Source organism: Oratosquilla oratoria, chromosome 17 (assembly GCF_046742065.1).
Source record: "Oratosquilla oratoria isolate Oo_2021 chromosome 17, ASM4674206v1, whole genome shotgun sequence".
Classification (NCBI taxonomy): domain Eukaryota; kingdom Metazoa; phylum Arthropoda; class Malacostraca; order Stomatopoda; family Squillidae; genus Oratosquilla; species Oratosquilla oratoria.
The window spans coordinates 6,249,514-6,267,637 of record NC_134793.1 but is presented as its reverse complement, the minus strand read 5'-3'; the positions used below and the strand labels follow the sequence as shown (position 1 = coordinate 6,267,637).

The 18,124-nt window shown below is 40.0% G+C and overlaps 1 protein-coding gene across 2 annotated transcripts in view; it reads right to left on the bottom strand.

The window, feature by feature from the left end:
* LOC143034377 (somatostatin receptor type 2-like) overlaps positions 1-18,124 on the bottom strand; it is a 252,509-nt gene that overhangs the window by 85,367 nt on the left and 149,018 nt on the right. For both annotated transcript variants that reach the window (XM_076200339.1, XM_076200338.1), the window contains exon 3: positions 225-274. The gene's annotated coding sequence lies outside the window, so the exon portion shown is untranslated. The remainder of the gene's footprint in view (positions 1-224; positions 275-18,124) is intronic.

The following is an 18,124-nucleotide window of genomic DNA, read 5'->3' as shown; positions in this document are numbered from 1 at the left end:
ACATTCTCCATAATACTGCCACCCCAACAAATACATCACCTACATTCTGAAAAATATTGTCACCTCGACAAATGCATCTCATGTATTCTCAAAAACACTATCACCCCAACAAATACATATCATACATTTTCAAAAATAATGTCACCACAACAAATACATCTCATACATTCTCAAAAATATTGTCACCCAAAACCCAAAGAGCCAAGTCAATCTTGAAACTCTACCTTGCGTTGTAGGTCCTACAGTGGTTCACAATAAACATCTGATCTCCATCCTGGAAGAAAAGAAAGGAAAATGTTTCAAAGTCAGCAAACTGGAGCATTTTGGGTAATCGAGCAATTTTTCAGCCTCTTTGAGCATTCAGGGTAATCGAACAATTTCTATGGTAATCGTCTGCCACCTCCCGAAAAAAATGTAAAGAATTTCTTTCTAAATCCGCCACTATGTATAATGCATATTTGACTAAGGTTTCAGTCGATATATTTATATATGTATTTACTCATATATATGTTTTATATAATATATACATACATATATATATACATATATACATATATATTATATATATACATATATATATATATATATATATATATACATATATATATATATATATATACACACACATTTGTTTATTTAGTTCTGTTTTCATTTACTTTTCAATCTATTCTATACTCGTTTATTCACTATGTGAGAGCTTAGCAATAAATTTCAGAACGAGTTAAAAGGGATTAACTGATGAAAAGTAATTCAATTCCTTGCTCTACCTCTGGAAAGACGAGGAGTGCGGACTGATATAATAGAGGTATTCAAATGGGTCAAGGACTTAAACCAAAGTAATGTAGGCAAGGTCATCATATTAAAACAGCAGAGCAGGACTCGTAGTAAAGGATTTAGATTGGACAAAGTTAAGTTTATAAGGAAATAGGAAAGACTTGGTTTACCAATAGAATGGTTAACGAATGGAATAGACCTAGTAACCATATAAAGAGCTCTGAAACAATTGGATGGGGACGATAGGTGGTAAGGGACATGAAACTACCTAGAGTAGGCCTTATGGTCTCTTGCAGTCTCCTCCATTCTTATATTTTTATGGTAACAAAGCTGGTATAAATGGTCTTATCATTGAAGATCATGTAACCCTATCTCATTATGCGTAAGACCGACTTTACCAGACATAGCTTACTGTGTAACCTCATCTGCTATTCACGACTTAAACATTGGTTACACAGGACGATTTTAATCAACAAAGGGTGTATAGAAGTCACAGGCATCTGCTGGATTCAAACGTGAAACACGCTAATTGCCACACGACACGAACCCTTCCTGAAACTATTCTGATACCGGAGGGCAGCGACAATTCCCTTAATACTAAATCCTCCTGGCATACGATCTCATCGTTTTGTTCTCTGGTGTTTTCATAATCTTAAATTGCCGGAGACGGCAGGAAGACGGAGAATTGGATCGCCGTGTAAATGAAACGGCTTTGCTGTAGATGTGCTATGCCTTGCTTTATTGCTCCTGACCCGGGGAGTGAGCAGGAGGCATGGGATTACCCTTTATCCAGGAGGAGCTATGACGATAGGGAAACAAAGATGTTGGATAAGTGGGATGGGCGTGTGCCTTTTGACTTGGCTACTTTCCTTATAAGGGCGAAGAGGCCCTTGGTATATAGATAAACATTATCTTTATGACGTCCCAAGGGAAATGAGACTTTTTCGTCACCTTCGGCTCACCACGGAACACCTCCAGGCACCTTTCCCTTCAGCGACTTCTTACAGAGTCAGGAATTCGTAGCACATCGGAACAATTTCTAGCCTTGAATGATTAATAGAATCAATATTCTTTGCCATTCTTCTTTGCATTCCAAGTTTACCGTTAGTCACTTGTGCTTGACTTTTAGTAAGTTTTCAGACTTGTAGACTTGTGTTGTAGTTCTTTTTGCTTTGTTAAAAATGAACATGGTTAGGTCTGTTATTATTACATGTATATTCCCGAAGGTGGTGGCACACTAGGCATTTCTCGTTAGCATACTACTTGCTTTTGCTGCTCTGTTTGAGCAGAAACGACTTCGGTTACGATCTTTTGTTTTTTTGTTAAATTACTCATGCACCATATAATGAGAAGCTGAATGATGAATTAAGGGAAGATAAACCTATACGGATTTTAGACACATTGTTGAGAGATTCTTACGGAAGTCTAGAATAATGTAACTGAAGTCGTTTCTATTCAAACGAAGTAGCAAGTAGCAAAAGCAAGTAGCATGCTAGCCTAGTGTGCCGTCACCTTTAGCAAAGTCCCTATACATCCTGTACTTACACTCATTATCTTGGAGAAAAATGTTTTCTATCTGTTCCTTTCCAAGCTTTAATATTCTTATACTTCATACCAAGTCTTCGTTATTATATTCAGAAATCATTTGTGACGTACAGTCACGCGCAAAAGTTTTGACCCACGCTATAGTTCTTACCACGTCGATATATATATATATATATATATATATATATATATATATATATATATATATATATATATATATATATATACATATATATATATTTAGCTTACAGATAAGTAACTTTCTTAAATAGAGAAATAAAAATGTCACACAATTTGAATTTTGTATTAAGAAAATTTCTAGGTGTGTCGTAATTTCTGTTCGTGATTGTACATTCGCTCTTTTACGAAATATTTCCATATACCTCAAATATAAATCTACGATTTTCTAATTTTACTTTTGCCTGTACTCATGTTGCTGAATTTGATATGAATGATTGAGTTATTTGAGGACAATTCTGCTGCAGGTCGATTGGTGTCATAAATTCTGTCTTTGTGTCATAATGATCTCTGGCTACAGTGAAATGCATGTCACTGACATTCCCATGAATTCTCATTAAAAGCTCGTTAGCTCACTGATCACAAAGCAAATTGGAAGCTTCTGGGGTTGGAGGCGGAGGCGGCTTCTGCTCTCGACGGTTAGCAAGATACCGCCACCAACCAGAATGACCTCGGTCATCGATATGATTTGATTATAATTATCATGAATATCATCATCATTATCATTATTTTGTAAACATTGTGACGAATGTGGATAGGAAGTAAAGGGAACACGGGCTGAGGGAAATACTTTTATTCCTGACTAGTTTCGCCTGAGTGGCTTCTTCAGAGGAATAGAGTTAGAAGTCAAGTTGGTCAATATATATGGGAATGTGGCAATGTGACAGATTGGGCCCCCCACTCGACGTCATTTGTCGGTGTGACGAGTTATCGTCGGTTTCCTGTAAACTTTGAATTTAACATCACATCCTGACCTTATTAATACGGTGTCTAGAAAAGGTAGTTGTCCGTATTAATAAGGTCAGGATGTGATGTTAAATTCAAAGTTTACAGGAAACCGACGAATAAGAATGGCTTCATTCATTACTACAGTGCACATGATAAGAGGACAAAGACTGGTGTGGTGATAGGCCTGTTCATGAGAGCGTTTCGTATTTGCAGTGAGGAATTTTTAGCGCATGAAATAAGAATGATAAAAACGACTTTTGAAGGTCTCAAATACCCCAAAGGATTACTTTGCACCCTGGAGGAGAAGGCCCGTAATATACTACACAACAAAGGAGAAAAATCCAACACTAAGTATTGGGTGGTCCCAAATTCCATTCTAACGAGAGACCTAGACAAAATCTTATCGTCCTCCAACATTCGTCTTGCGACTTCTACAGGCACGAAAGTGAAGGACCTTATAATCAAGAAACAAGACCCAACAGCGGGTGTGGTGGATGTGATAACAAATACATCGGTGAAACTAGCAGGGGCCTAGACACTAGAATAAAAGAACACCAAGCAGATGTTAGACACCACAAGGTTAGCGGTGCGATAGTAAACCATGTCGATGAACGAGGCCATCTACCGAAATAGAACAAGGCAAAAATTCTTATGGATAATATCACACGACAAGAAAGGCGATAGAGTCCGTTTTCATCAACATCCAGGATAATATTAATAAGAAGACTGAGGATTTGATATGGGCTAAAGAAGCAGCACGCTTTGTCATCTTGAGCAAAATACACAGAGCCCCTGGTCCACGCGACGACCAACAGGCGGATAATTGGTCCACTCGCTGCGACATCTCGTCACACCGACAGATGACGTCGAGTGGGGGACCAACCTGACCCAATGCCACGTTCCCTTTTTCTGCCATATATATATTGAACAACTTGACTTCTAACTCTATTCTTCTGAAGAAGCCTCTCAGGCGAAACTAGTCAGGAATAAAAGTATTTCCCTCAGCCCGTGTTCCCTTTACCTCATATCCACATTATTATTATTATTATTATTACCATCATTAACATTATAGTTGATGATGATGATGATGATGATGATGATGATGACGATGATGACGATGACGACGGCGACAATGACTATGTTGTAGTTTTTATTGTTGTTATCATTAATTTACACTGATCCATTGCTGGCATCTGCATCAATATGTCCGTCTGGGGTAATGACTGCTTGTTATTGTGGCAAAGTAGCATGCATATAATACTTTAGGGTCTATATGGGGCGCCCCTACGGACCAGAGCCACACATCATTTTGTCTATGATAGGGTAAACTCTGTTCATAGAGAAATGACACTTTTATACTACGACTGTCCCTCCGTTATGCTGTCCCCCAACCCCTTGCTGCTGTCCTGTACCATTTCTCTGAGTATTCATTTTCTGTGGTGGGGGAATTCCTTGTGGTGGGGGAAAAGAATACTGCCACCAAGTAATTCCACTTGGATCGTAAGAGGCGAGAAGAAAGGGACGGGGATTGGGACTAGGCATCCTTCTCCTTGTAGCCCCACAGGGGACATTCCTAAACGAAAAAGTAAAGGCATAAGAGGGTCTGGGAGTTTTCTGACCATAAGGTTTGGGTCTTTTAATGTGCGTGGATGTGGTACAGATGAGAGTAAATGGGAAGAGATAAGTAGTATGTTTGTGAGAAGAAAGATGGATGTGTTGGCTTTGAGTGAATCTAAGTTGAAAGGGAAGGGTGAGTGTAAGTTTGGAAGTGTAAGTGGAAGGTTATCAGGAGTGAAGAGAGCGCCAGGGAGAGAAGGGGTGGCTATTCTAGTAAGTGAAGAGATAGGTAAATGTCTAGTGGAGTGGAAGGAGGTTTCCTCAAGGATAATGTGGATGAAGGTAAAACTGGGAAAGGAGATGTGGGTCTTTGTAAGTGCATATGGGCCTGGCAGTGAGAAGAGTGTAGAAGGGAGGCCTTTTGGATGGATTTAAGTGAGTGCATAGGGGATTTAGGGAGAAATGTCAATGTAATAGTACTGGGAGACCTTAATGCTAGGGTAGGAAATGATCCAGTTGATGGAGTGGTTGGGAAATGTGGAGTTCCAGGAAAGAATCGTAGTGGAGAGTTGATGGTGGAAATTTGTCTAGAGAGTTGATGATAGCAAATACAGTGTTTTGGAAGAAAGTCAAGCATAAGTACACATGGGAGAGGGTGGTGGATGGAAGGGTGGTAGATAGAGCGTTGATGGATTATGTAGTGGTAAATAGGATTATGATAGGAAGAGTTAAGGATGTACATGTGCTAAGGGGAGAGGGTGGGGGAATATCAGATCATTTTTTGGTGGAAGGTAAGTTGAGAGTGGAGGATAGATGGAGAAAGAGGAAAGGGACAAAAGGTAGGGAGGTGCTTAGAGTGAACTCTTTAAATGAAAAGGAAAAGGAGAAGGAGTACAAGAAGAAGCTGAAGGAGGAGTGGGAGGGAGTGAAGGATAGAGTGGAGCTAGGTGTGGAGGAGGAATGGGGATGGTTCAAGGAGGGAGTCACAAAGTGTGCAAGGATGGTCTGTGGAACAAGAAGGACAGGAGGAAATAGAAGGAAGGGTAGTGAATGGTGGGATGAGGAAACAAAGAAGGTTGTAGAAGAGAAGAAGCGAGCTTTCACAGATTGGTTACAAAATAGGACGGAGTCATATGAGAGGTACAAAGAAAAGAAAAGAGAAGTAAAGCAAAAGGTAAAGGAGGCAAAGAGGAGAGCAGATGTGAAGTGGGGTTAGAGTATGACAGAAAATTTTGAAAGTAATAAAAAGATGTTTTGGAAAGAAATTAAGAGAGGAAGAGGAGGCGAATCAAGTAGAGAAGAAAAGGTAAAAGGTGCAGATGGAGAGATGATAATGGAAGAGAAGGCAGTAAGGGGCAGATGGGCAGAATATTTTAGGGAGTTGCTAAATGTGAAGGAGGATAGGGAGGGAAAAATAGTTACAGTGGGAAATGCTAAGAAAATTACCGTGATAAGTGAGGAAAATGGAGGAGAAATAGGGAAGGATGAAGTGAAGGCAGTTAAGATGATGAAAGCAGGTAAGGCACCTTGTCTGGATGGATGCTATGCAGAATGTCTAAGAAAAGGAGGTACAGTGATGGTGGACTGTCTGGTGAGGTTATTCAATGTTTGCTGGAGAGAGGGTAGAGTGCCGGAGGACTGGAGGAGTGCCTGTATAGTTCCTCTTTACAAGGGAAAAGGGGACAAGTGTGAATGTAGTAGTTTCAGAGGGATTAGCTTGTTAAGTGTAGTTGGGAAGGCTTATGGGAGGATCTTGATTGAGAGGATTAGGAGAGGAACAGAGGGAGTAATTGGTGAGGAACAGTGTGGATTTAGGATGGGTAGAGGTTGTGTAGATCAAATCTTTGTGGTAAGACAAATATGTGAGAAAGCTATAGGAAAGGGGAAGGATGTTTTTTGGGTTTTTATGGCTTACGATAGGGTAGACAGAAAGGCACTGTGGGAGGTTGTGCAGATATATAGGATAGGAGGAAAGCTTCTAGGAGCTGTCAAGAGTTTTTATGAGTGTAGTAGAGCTTGTGTTAGGATTAGAAATGGAGAGAGTGAGTGGTTCGAGGTAAAGGTGGGACTTCATCAGGGATGCGTTATGTCACCCTGGCTGTTCAACTTATACATGGATGGGGTAGTGCGAGAGCTAAATGTAAGGGTAGTGGGTAAGGGATTGGAGATGGTTAAAGTAAAATGGAGAAAAGTGGGAGGTGAGCCAGCTGTTGTTTGCTGACGACACTGCGCTTGTGGCAGGATCGGAGGAGGGATTGAGGAAGTTGGTGTCAGAGTTTGGGAGAGTATGTGATAGAAGAAAGCTAAAGATAAATATGGGTAAAAGTAAGGTGATGAGATGTACAAGGGGTGAAAGTGGCAGTAGACTGGAAGTGAGCATTAAGGGAGAGCGACTGGAGGAAGTGGATAGTTTTAGATACTTGGGTGCAAATGTGGCAGGAAAAGGTGGAGTGAAGGTGGAGGTAGAATGTAGATTGAGAGAAGCGAGTAAATGCCTTGGTGGATTGAAGAGTGTAATGAGGAATAGACATTTGGGAATGGATGCTAAGAGGAGACTGTATGAAGGAGTGATTGTGCCAACAGCACTGTATGGGGCAGAAACATGGAACATAAGAGAAGAAGAGAGAAGGAGTTTGAATGTGTTTGAGATGAGGTGTCTGAGAAGTAGGATGGGGGTTACTAGGATAGATAGAGTGAGAAATGAGGAGGTGAGGAGGAGAACGGGGGTGGAAAGGGAGTTGGGAGATAGGGTTGATGAAAGAGTATTAGGATGGTTTGGACATATGGAAAGAATTATTGAAGAAAGATTAGTAAAAGAGGTATGTAAGGCAGATGTGGAGGGAGTGAACATGAGGTGACATCCTAGGATGAGGTGGATGGATGGGGTGAAGGGGGCTTTGGGGAAGAGGGGAATGTCTGTTGAGGAAGGACGGGAGAGGACAGAAGACAGGGGTGAATGGAGAATGGTTGTATATGGATGATGTTGTGATGCATGAGGTGCAATGGGCGGGGGAATAGGGGGTGAGGTAGTATGTGTGAGCAAAATTTGACGCAGCCCGAAGGAATTTCTCCCCGTCTTCTCCTTTTGTGCATGGGGGGACGGAGAGGGGGGGTCACCGATTTAATGAAGCGGCCTTGCTATGGATGTGCTGTGTCCTGCGACACTGCTTCTGACCCAGGGCAGTGGGCATGGTGTAGGGATGACCCGTCATCCGGGAGGTGCTAAGATAAGAGGGAGGGTGGAGGGGTGTGGAGTGTATTCAGGGATGGAATGGGTGGGAATGATTTTATGCCTTTTCCTTTTTGGCTACCTCCCTTGTAAGGGGGAAAAAGCCTTGGTATATGTATGTATGTATCATTAATATTAGTATTATCATCATCATTACTTTGACCCATGTACTGGAGTACTGACTCAATGGTAACAGAATCCGTAATTTAAGGAATTATATGGGGCGCCCCTACTGCCCAGAGGCACGTAATTTTTCGTCCACGTTCGAGCAAAACGGTGTTTCCTATCTAATGTTGTCATATGATTCCCACTCCGTTCTCTCATTTCCCTGTGGTGGTGGGCGGGGATGGGGGATAAGAATAATGCCACTGTATACCCATGCGTGTCATAAAAGGCATAAGAAAGTTTTGAGAAAGGAACCCAATTAGAACCATCGTCACTGGGTCATTAAATGTACGTGGTTGTGGTACGGATGAGAATGCTGTCATTATCATCACCATTATCATTATCATCATTATCATTTTACCATTAACATTTTGATATTATCACCATCAGTTTTATCATCATCATCATCACCACCACCATCACCATCGCCATTATTGTCACCATCATCATAACAGTATTTTTCGCAAGATGGTCCTAACCTCTTTCTGGAGCCGAGGAAGCTCCCTCCCCCGCCACCACCCCAACCACCTCCACCGCCCCACTTAACCACTTAAGCCTAATGAAATCACTGCCTGGTGTTAGCCGAAGGAAAAATCTTAAATGTGTCTCCCGCCCAAAAAGAATAAATAAATAAATAAAATAAAATAGGGATAAATAAATAAGTAGGTAAGTAAATAGATAAATAAATAGATAAATAGAAGTAGCGCCTTAGTGAAAGATGGTGGGCCGCGAATGTGAGGGGATGAGGGTAATCACGAGTGAGGCTATTAAATGCGACCCCCTCCCTCCCCCCACCAAAAAAATAGTAAATTAATTAATTAATTATTAAATAATAAATAAATAGCGCCTCAGTAAAAAGTGGTTAAAAATACGATAGGGTCTGTGGTTTACCGACGCTTCTATTTTTGTAGAAAAGCTCGCGCCGCGAAAGTGAGAGAAAAGGAATAATCACGGTTGAGGGAGGTGGCAGGAGGGAGGACGGGGGTGTTCTGGACACGCCGCTGCAGAATAGACGGAACTACATGGATGGTGCTGTAGTGGATTTGGTTGAAGTCTAAGACTGCGACATTATGACTTTATGCATCATCAAATGATCAGGCCCGGCCGTCGCGAGCTTTGAACTCGGGTCCCTCTGACCTTGAGACCCAACCGTTACCACTCCGCCACTCAGAGTTATTCTATTGTAGTTATGTACCTTGTTTGGGTTGATGTGTAGGGCGGGGAAAATGGTATCCGTCCAGAGACCAGTGGATGGGAGAGTCTGTAGTTATGCGAGTCATCAGTGTGAGTTGGCAACACACACTTGGGAAGAGGTGATCAAACTGAAGATGTACATGTTTACTTGCTTATAGGTGTCCGTCGTTTCCAAAAAAGACGCATTTCCATGCAAAAGTGAATGAAGAGAGGATACTCCTAGACTTAATGGACCTGGTGAGTTCAAACGTGTGTACACACACACACACACACACACACACCTCGTGGCGCAGTGGTTAGAGTTCCCGGACGCCATTACGGCGGTCCGAGTTCGAATCCCACCCAGGGCTGAAATAATTTCAGTATCGCTGCGCTGCGGGGTGTTACTCCAACTCTCGTGGGCGAGGAGTTGGGAGTGTGTGTGTGTGTGTGTGTGTGTGTGTGTGTGTGTGTGTGTGTGTGTGTGTGTGTGTGTGTGTGTGTGTGTGTGTGTGTGTGTGTGTGTGTGTGTGTGTGTGTGTGTGTAAGGTCGCAGCATTACCCACAGATCGGTCATATATGAGCTCTAAGCTCATGCATGCATGAGCTAAATGCATGACCAAGTAATGTCATGCACGACAAACTTGTTCCTGGGCAGTTACAAGGCAAACATAAGCCCCATCCCATAAATTACCTGCCGATTTTCGAAATTGCATTTTTTCACTATTGTAATGGATAGAATTGCAAATGAGAAATAAGATAAAGACCCTTATTGGTTTCATTTGACGTAAATCAGATAACGTTTAGGAGGTTCTAACAACAATCAAAATCAAAATTTAAAAAAAAAAATCGAAAATGGAATAAAAAATAGAAAATAAAAAATGTATAGAACAGAAATAAAAAGTAGAATATGCAAATAAAAATAAACATTTTAAATAAAATAATAATAAAAAAACTTTGCGATGACCTTGACCTTGACCTTGACCCAATTCCTCACTTCTCCTGAACATTTTCCCTCGACACAACGTTCCACACAAAAGTAGGAAACTCACACACAAGCGAACAAAGTCAATACCTCACCTCCGGACTGCGTCCCAAGGCGGGGCAATAACCGCGTCGTCCAAGTTCCTGGAACAAGCTGGTTTTATTTTATTTTTTTTTTTCATGAAAAATGTATGCAATGAGTAAATATGTAGATTATAATCCAATCAACCAATGGATCATAGAGGGTGCGGAGGAGTGAATGGGGTCAATGTTGTTTGTCTTTTGATTAACGAATGGATTAGTTTGTTTAAGGGAATTAGATTCTAAAAATGGGATTAGGTCAATCTTAATGGAGTTAGATCCTTTTTAATGGGGTTGGATTCTTCCTAAAGGATCCGAATTCTCTTGAGAGAATTCAACCCCCTTAAGAGGTATCAAACACCATTAAAAAGGATCTAACCTCATTAGAAAGGATCTAGACCCCTGAACCACATGGAGCTGAAGACAGCGAGGTCGGCTGTCGCTCTTATATATACGAGTATATTGCACTCTTTCATCATTTTTGTACATACATACATACATACATACATACATACATACATACAGTACATACAATATACCAAGGGTTTTTTTTTTCCTTAGAAGGGAGGTAGCCAAAGTCAAAAGGCATAATTCTACTCCCACCCATTTCATCCGACCCACTCCACTCCCACTCACCACCCTTCCCTACCTCTCCTCTTGGCTCCTCCTGGATGACGGGTCATCCCTTATCTCGCCCATTCTCCTGGGTCAAAAGCAATGCAGCAAGACACAGCACATCCATAGCAAAGCCGTTTCATTTAATCGGCGATCACCCCATCCCCTCTCCGTCTCCTCATGCAGAGAAAGAGAAGCTGGGGAGAAATCCCTTCGGGCTCCGTCAAAATATAATTCCCACATAACCAGTCCTTAACCCACCTATCCCCCACCCACTCCCTTCCATACATCTCAACATCCATACACACCCATTCTCTGCTCATCCTTATCTTCTGCCCTCTCCCTTCCTTCCTCGACAGACATCCCCCACCCTTTTTGTAATAAACAAAAAAATATATTTTTTATCGGATTCCTTTTATTTGAATCGGATATTTTTTTCCAATAGATCTTTTTAATGGCCATGGTAATTTATATAAAACGAAATTCGAAATAAGTGGAGCTAATCAAGGAAAATATTGTTGACATTAATCGAAATGTAATTGAGTTACAATACATTGATTCCTGGAACTGTGTTTTTTATAGATAAAATATAATTCTATTTCATATATTGCCTTCTTCACGTGATGTATGCAATAGTTTTAACTGTTCATAAAGTTAGTTTGGCATGATTACCAACTATGTAATATGGAAATAATAAATATATACGGTTGCAAAAATAACGGAAATATATTACTGAACGAAATCAACCAAAATGGTATTTTAAATGCGTGAGAAGTAGTGGTACTAGATCTACTAAGTAGATGTAGGGTAAACTACAGAAGATTATAGCCCTTCATTCATTCACTCACTCCTTTATCCATTTATTCATACGTTTATTCATTTGTCCATTCATTCACTCATTCACTTTCAAAACAGGTCTTAGGTTCTCAAAGTCACGCGTGTAATTGGTCCTCGACCCAGTATCTAATGAGTAAGGTGTTTAAGGTGCTGAAGTAGGAGAGGAGGATCCCCCTCGACTTGGCCCTTGACTTTTGACCGCAGATGGGGCCACTCAACTCCTTATACCCTTTGAACGGTGCATCGCCACTACAGAAATCTATCAGGAGGCTAGGACGGTGGCTCTTACGGAGGACTTTGCAGTGTGGAATTTAATTAACCATGCCCTTGGTCCAACTCGCTCGCGGCAGGGTTCAAATGGCCGTCACCTCGACCTTCGCCGCAAGTAGCGACGCTCTAACCCGCTCGGCCAACACAAGTTGACTTAGTTCGACTTAAAAAGAGAGAGAGGGAGAGAGAGAGAGAGAGAGAGAGAGAGAGAGAGAGAGAGAGAGAGAGATTGTAAAGAGAAGTGAAGGGGGTTACACGAGGGAACCCACCTCAGTTTGTATGGCTCTGAAAGTTCTTAAGAGTCGGTAGTGCTGACTACGACAGTTGAAATGCATATCTACGGGTAACAGTTTATATAACACAGATAACAGATACGTAAGTAAAATACCTTACTTAGTGCTACCAACTGAACTAGATTTCAATGGCTCAAACATAGAGACTGGTGTCCGAATTTCCACATGAATTTAGGTTCGCCTCCTGCTGCGGCTTATGTAACTTCGCCATCCCTTGATGATATGTAGCGTGGGCACATAGACTCTGTTTCCTAAACCATCAAGAGGACAATGACACTGCCTTGCACGAGAGGACATAAAATTTACATCGAACTGTTTCCTACGCACCGCGTCATAAAGGAAGCCATTGTCATGACGAAGTGCCCCCGCACACGGTGGCGTTGTCATGACGAAACGCCCGCGCTCACAGGAGCAATTAGACCAACTTTGCGCAGCTCATGTTTCCGGTTTTAGGTCCATAATGTCTTTTCAAGAGACATGAAGACTCTGGATCATTGTTGAGGAAACGAGAGAGAAAATGAAGTATGTAAAGCGAGTGTTTAAATTTTGGATCTCTCCAGTATTTGGGACGAAAAGTTCCAAAATCTGGAAAAACTCTGGGTATGAGAATCCTTTCCTAATATCCGGATCCATTTCTGAAATACCGACCCCAGACCCAAAAGAGAAAAATGTCTGTTTTGTGAACTCGAAAGTGGAATACAATTTTTTTCTTCCTTCCTCCCTGTGTTCTCTTAATTCTATCTTATTTAGTTTTAGAATATATTATTCATCTGTTTATTAACTTATTTATCTACCTATTTATTTATCTATTCGTTTATTCATTAGTAGTATTTTCAGTTTTGTTGGTATTTATGAATTCCTCCCGATGTACGTCTTAAAACAATCCTCAAACTGAGGAAACTTGTCTTTCCAGAACTGAATCTACTTTGTAAGATTCATGACTCAGCTCTATGTATCTTTTCACCAACTGGAACTAAATCGCTACATATTCACACTTTTCTATGGGGTACATGGAAGTCAAATATTCAGTAATGTTAGGTTAGTGAAGTCACAACAAATGGATTTATATGCTCTGCTACAGGAACTCGAACCTTTGGCTGCGCGACTGCTTAGTACAAGGCAATGGCGTTACCGTCGAACCATGCTGACTGCACAAAAGAAAAGATGAAGTTCCAGATCGTTCCTACTATACGATCAGTACGATACAACGGCGACGTCGTTACAATTTCAATTTAGTTGATTAATACCAGGTTTATTGGATTATTGCATTTTCTATTGCAATATTCAACAGATAATTTCCCAGGAATTTTCATTAACTCCTGCCTTACATTCCTCCCAATTTATCTCCCTCCAATTAAGGTCACCTGTCAAGATTATATTACTTTATTTAATAAATTTCTTTATTAGATATCTCTGATAACTTTCGGCGATCTTCATCATCCTGGGTGGTATGCTACCACGAAGTCTCTTTTATCTTTACCTTTAGTTTCAATTTTCATTTTATTGCCTCAGACTTTTATTTGCTTACTATTACTTTATCAAATTTTATGTCATTTCAATCACTGCCATCATCCCTCCTATTTCATTTTGTCTATCCCATTTTCAACTGTGTGTGAACCTTTTCCTAGTAGTAAGATTATGTTTGCTAATAGCTGAGTCTCGACGAAGTACATATCCAGTTCTTTTACTAAAAGGTCGTACAAACCACGTAGCGCTTATTGTATTGACCACGTGGCATGTACCAGAGATGACGCGCTGCGATCTGACACGCACACCTGCCTGGTCACCGTGACCCGACGCTGACCCAACCCGATGCAATTCGGGCTTGCCCGCGCGGTATATACATATATATACATATATATATATATATATATATATATATATATATATATATATATATACTGTATATATATATTCGGATTTGGGCTACATGTAAAAAACAGTTCAGTTCTAACCTTACCAATAAAGGACAAGGACTCGCTAACCCTCCTTCCTTCACTCCGTAGCCCCCTATCTACAAAATAATCAGTGATTTCTAACTTGATTCATAAGTCACTCATATTTGCGGACTTTTATTTCCTTGCTTTACCTCCCGTGCCGTTTTGTTCTGCTCATTAGATGACATTTCCTTCATTTCTGGTTTAAAACACTCCAAAACCTCGTTTCTCTTGTTCAGTTGTGTCCTCGTTTATCTTGTTATCTCTTTCTTCCTTAGTAGTATCTTATCTAATACACATATTTTTAACATTGACTTTATCTTTTCACTTTCAAGATCTCCTAATTACCTCATTTACCGTGATTTGGGACGACTGATTTTTAACGAATGACCTCTATCTCTGATGTACTGATCTAACTTAACTGATCTATCCTAACCATATCTTCAATATGATCAGGGGCTTTTAAGTTCTCATTTAGTATTATAGTTGCATTTTTTCTAACATTTTGCAGTTCGTGTTTCTTCTTTTCTCTCCATGAATCTGTGTCCTTCAGTCTAGCCTACGATAATGATGCATTGTTTCTTTTTAACAACTTCCTTAACGAAGGATTTTCTCTTTTTCAAGGAGTATCACTGACTGCTCCTCGGTGTTTTCTGTATATTTTCCTTGAATTCTCATCCAACCTCTCTGTTCTCTACATCGTTCCAATTATCCTTTCTTCATTAGCCTTGGCTCAGGTATAAATCTTTTGCATTTTGTACATTACGGTTTTTTTTAAATCAGATTTAAGCTGACACTTTATGTAACTAGTTATTTTTTCATTTGGCATAGATATAATTCTCTTGCATTTTGCACATTATGTTGTTTTATTACCATTAAGCTGACTATTGGTATTGTTATTTATTATCTAGCTATTTATTTTTATGCGTAGTTTTGGGGGACTTTTCTTAATATATTTTCGGTTCGAGACGGTGGGTTCTAAATTTTTGGTCTTGAACAAGATTTTTCAATATCATAACTCCCACAAATACCTCATTTACTATATATATATATATATACATACACACACACACACACACACACACACATATATATATATATATATATATATATATATATACATACATATATATATATATATTTTTATGTATATATATATATACATACATATATATATATATATACACACACATACATACATATTTTTATGTATATATATATATACACACACACACATATATATACTGTATATACATACATATATATATATATATATATATATATATATATAATATATGTATATGTATATATATATAATATGCATATGTATATATATGTCATATATATATGTATATATATATATATATATATATATATATATATATATATATATATGACGACATCTTGACAGGTGAGAGAGGCAGAGGGGAAAACACACAAATTGAACGAGAGTTTATTCTTTAACGACAGCAAGTGGTATAGATACGTGGATGACTGCCTTCTCGTCCTCCACAAAGACACCAACATTAGTGACATCTTATCCCGACTCAACCAAGTACATCCTACAATTCAGTTGACTGTAGAGCACGAGGTCAACGGATTCCTACCATTCCTGGATACCGTCATCATAAGGGAAAATAATTCTGTAAAATTAAGGTGTATAGAAAACCCACCCACAAAGATGATTACATACATTATTTTAGTGCTCACGACAAGAAGACCAAGACTGGTGTGGTCATGGGATTTTACCTTCGAGCACTCAGGATATGCAGCCCTGAATTCCTCAATGAAGAATTACAACACATAACCAAGACCTTCGTAAAACTTAGCTTTCCCGCTGGTCTTCTCTCCACAACATTGAAGAAAGCCAGAGCCATAAGAGAGAGAAATAGTGACAAAAACCAAAACAAGAACAATACAATGTACATAGTAGTCCCCACCTCAGACTTGGCCTGCGTACTCAGTAAAGAACTGAGACATACGAACATCCACATCGCTTGTGACGCAGGTAAGAAAATTAGTGATCTTGTCAAACCAAGGATAGAAAATAACAAATCCGAAAGTTTAGTTTATGAAATTCCATGTTCGGGATGTGACAGTGCATATATAGGAGAAACTTACAGGGGATTAAGCACAAGATTACAAGAGCACAAAGCCGATGTCAAATACTACCGCAACACCAGTGCACTCGTGAACCACATAGACGAAGAAAGACATCTACCTAAATGGGATCAAGCGAGTATTCTGCATAATAATCTTAGTAAAAGGCAAAGAAAAATCGTAGAAGCTCTGTACATAGCCACCAACAAATGTACGAACAATAGAGTGGGTGATATCAAATTATCGGAGACAATAGCACGGCACGCAGCAAAGGAGTGGAAGAAAACGGGAGGAATGATCACCAGAGGCATCCCACGGTGTGTCAGTACGATCAACGCACGAGAGTTAGAGCCTCCTTGAACTCAGACCTTTCCTAGTTCATTACCCACACATTTTTGGCATTTATTGCCAGTACTTTCTGTTGTGTAATATTCTTTCTGAAGAAGCACCATAGTGCGAAACTAGTTAAAGAATAAACTCTCGTTCTATTTGTGTGTTTTCCCCTCTGCCTCTCTCACACACACACATATATATATATATATATATATATATATATACATATATATGTATACACACACACACATATATATATATATATACATACAGACATGACAGAATTGAATACACACCAAGAAAAATGCATTTCTGCTCTTGTTTAATCCTTAATGTTATTCAAAGTTACCTAATATCTTATATTTACCTAGATTTATGTTTCAGATTATATACAAGATTAATCAAGCATGCCACGAACCAAAGGAGCAGTAGCCCTATCTGAATTTCAGCGAGGTCGTAATGTGAGTCAAAATGAAGGTGGACTTTAACAACGCAAAATATCTGAAAAGCTCTAAATATCCCTTTCTACAGTTAATAGAGTGATCGTACAATTCACCAGAAAGGGCAAGGACACAAAACCTCATTCAGGTCGTCCCGGGCCCTCAGAAAAAACCTTGCGTCTTGTCAAAAGAAATGTCGAAGAGGATCCACGTTGCAAGGCCTCAGACACAGCAGCACAAGCTGAAGTCAGTCCCAGAACAGCTGTCAGGTATCACCATAAGCTGGGTTACTATGTCAGAGCTGCAAGAAGGAAACCACTCCTTCGTCCAGCCAATATCAGGCGCAGAAAGGATTGGGCTGTTGAGATAGTGGAGAGACCTGTGGCCTTTTGGAGCAATGTCATTTTCTCTGATGAGTCACGATTCGCATTATTTTCTGACAGTGGAAGAGTGTGGGTCTGGAGACTCTGTAGTCAAGAGTGTGACCTCAAAAGACTGCAGCAAACAGTGAAACATAGGGGCATTTCAATAATGGTGTGGGGCGCAATTTGGAGTGATGGTCGATCAGAGCCTGTAGAGTGTCAAGGAAACATCAATTCAGGCAAATGCGTTTCTATATTAAAGGAAGGACTCATTCCAATATCATCCAGTGGTAGAATGAGTAAAAATGTCTTCCTATTTATGAAAGATGGAGCTCCTTGTCACACTGCTCAAGCAACACAAAATTGGTTGAGCCAAAATGAGATCAGGAAACTTCAATGGCCAAGTCAGTTACCGGATATGAACCCTATTGAACACCTCTGGGGCATATTAGACCGACAACTT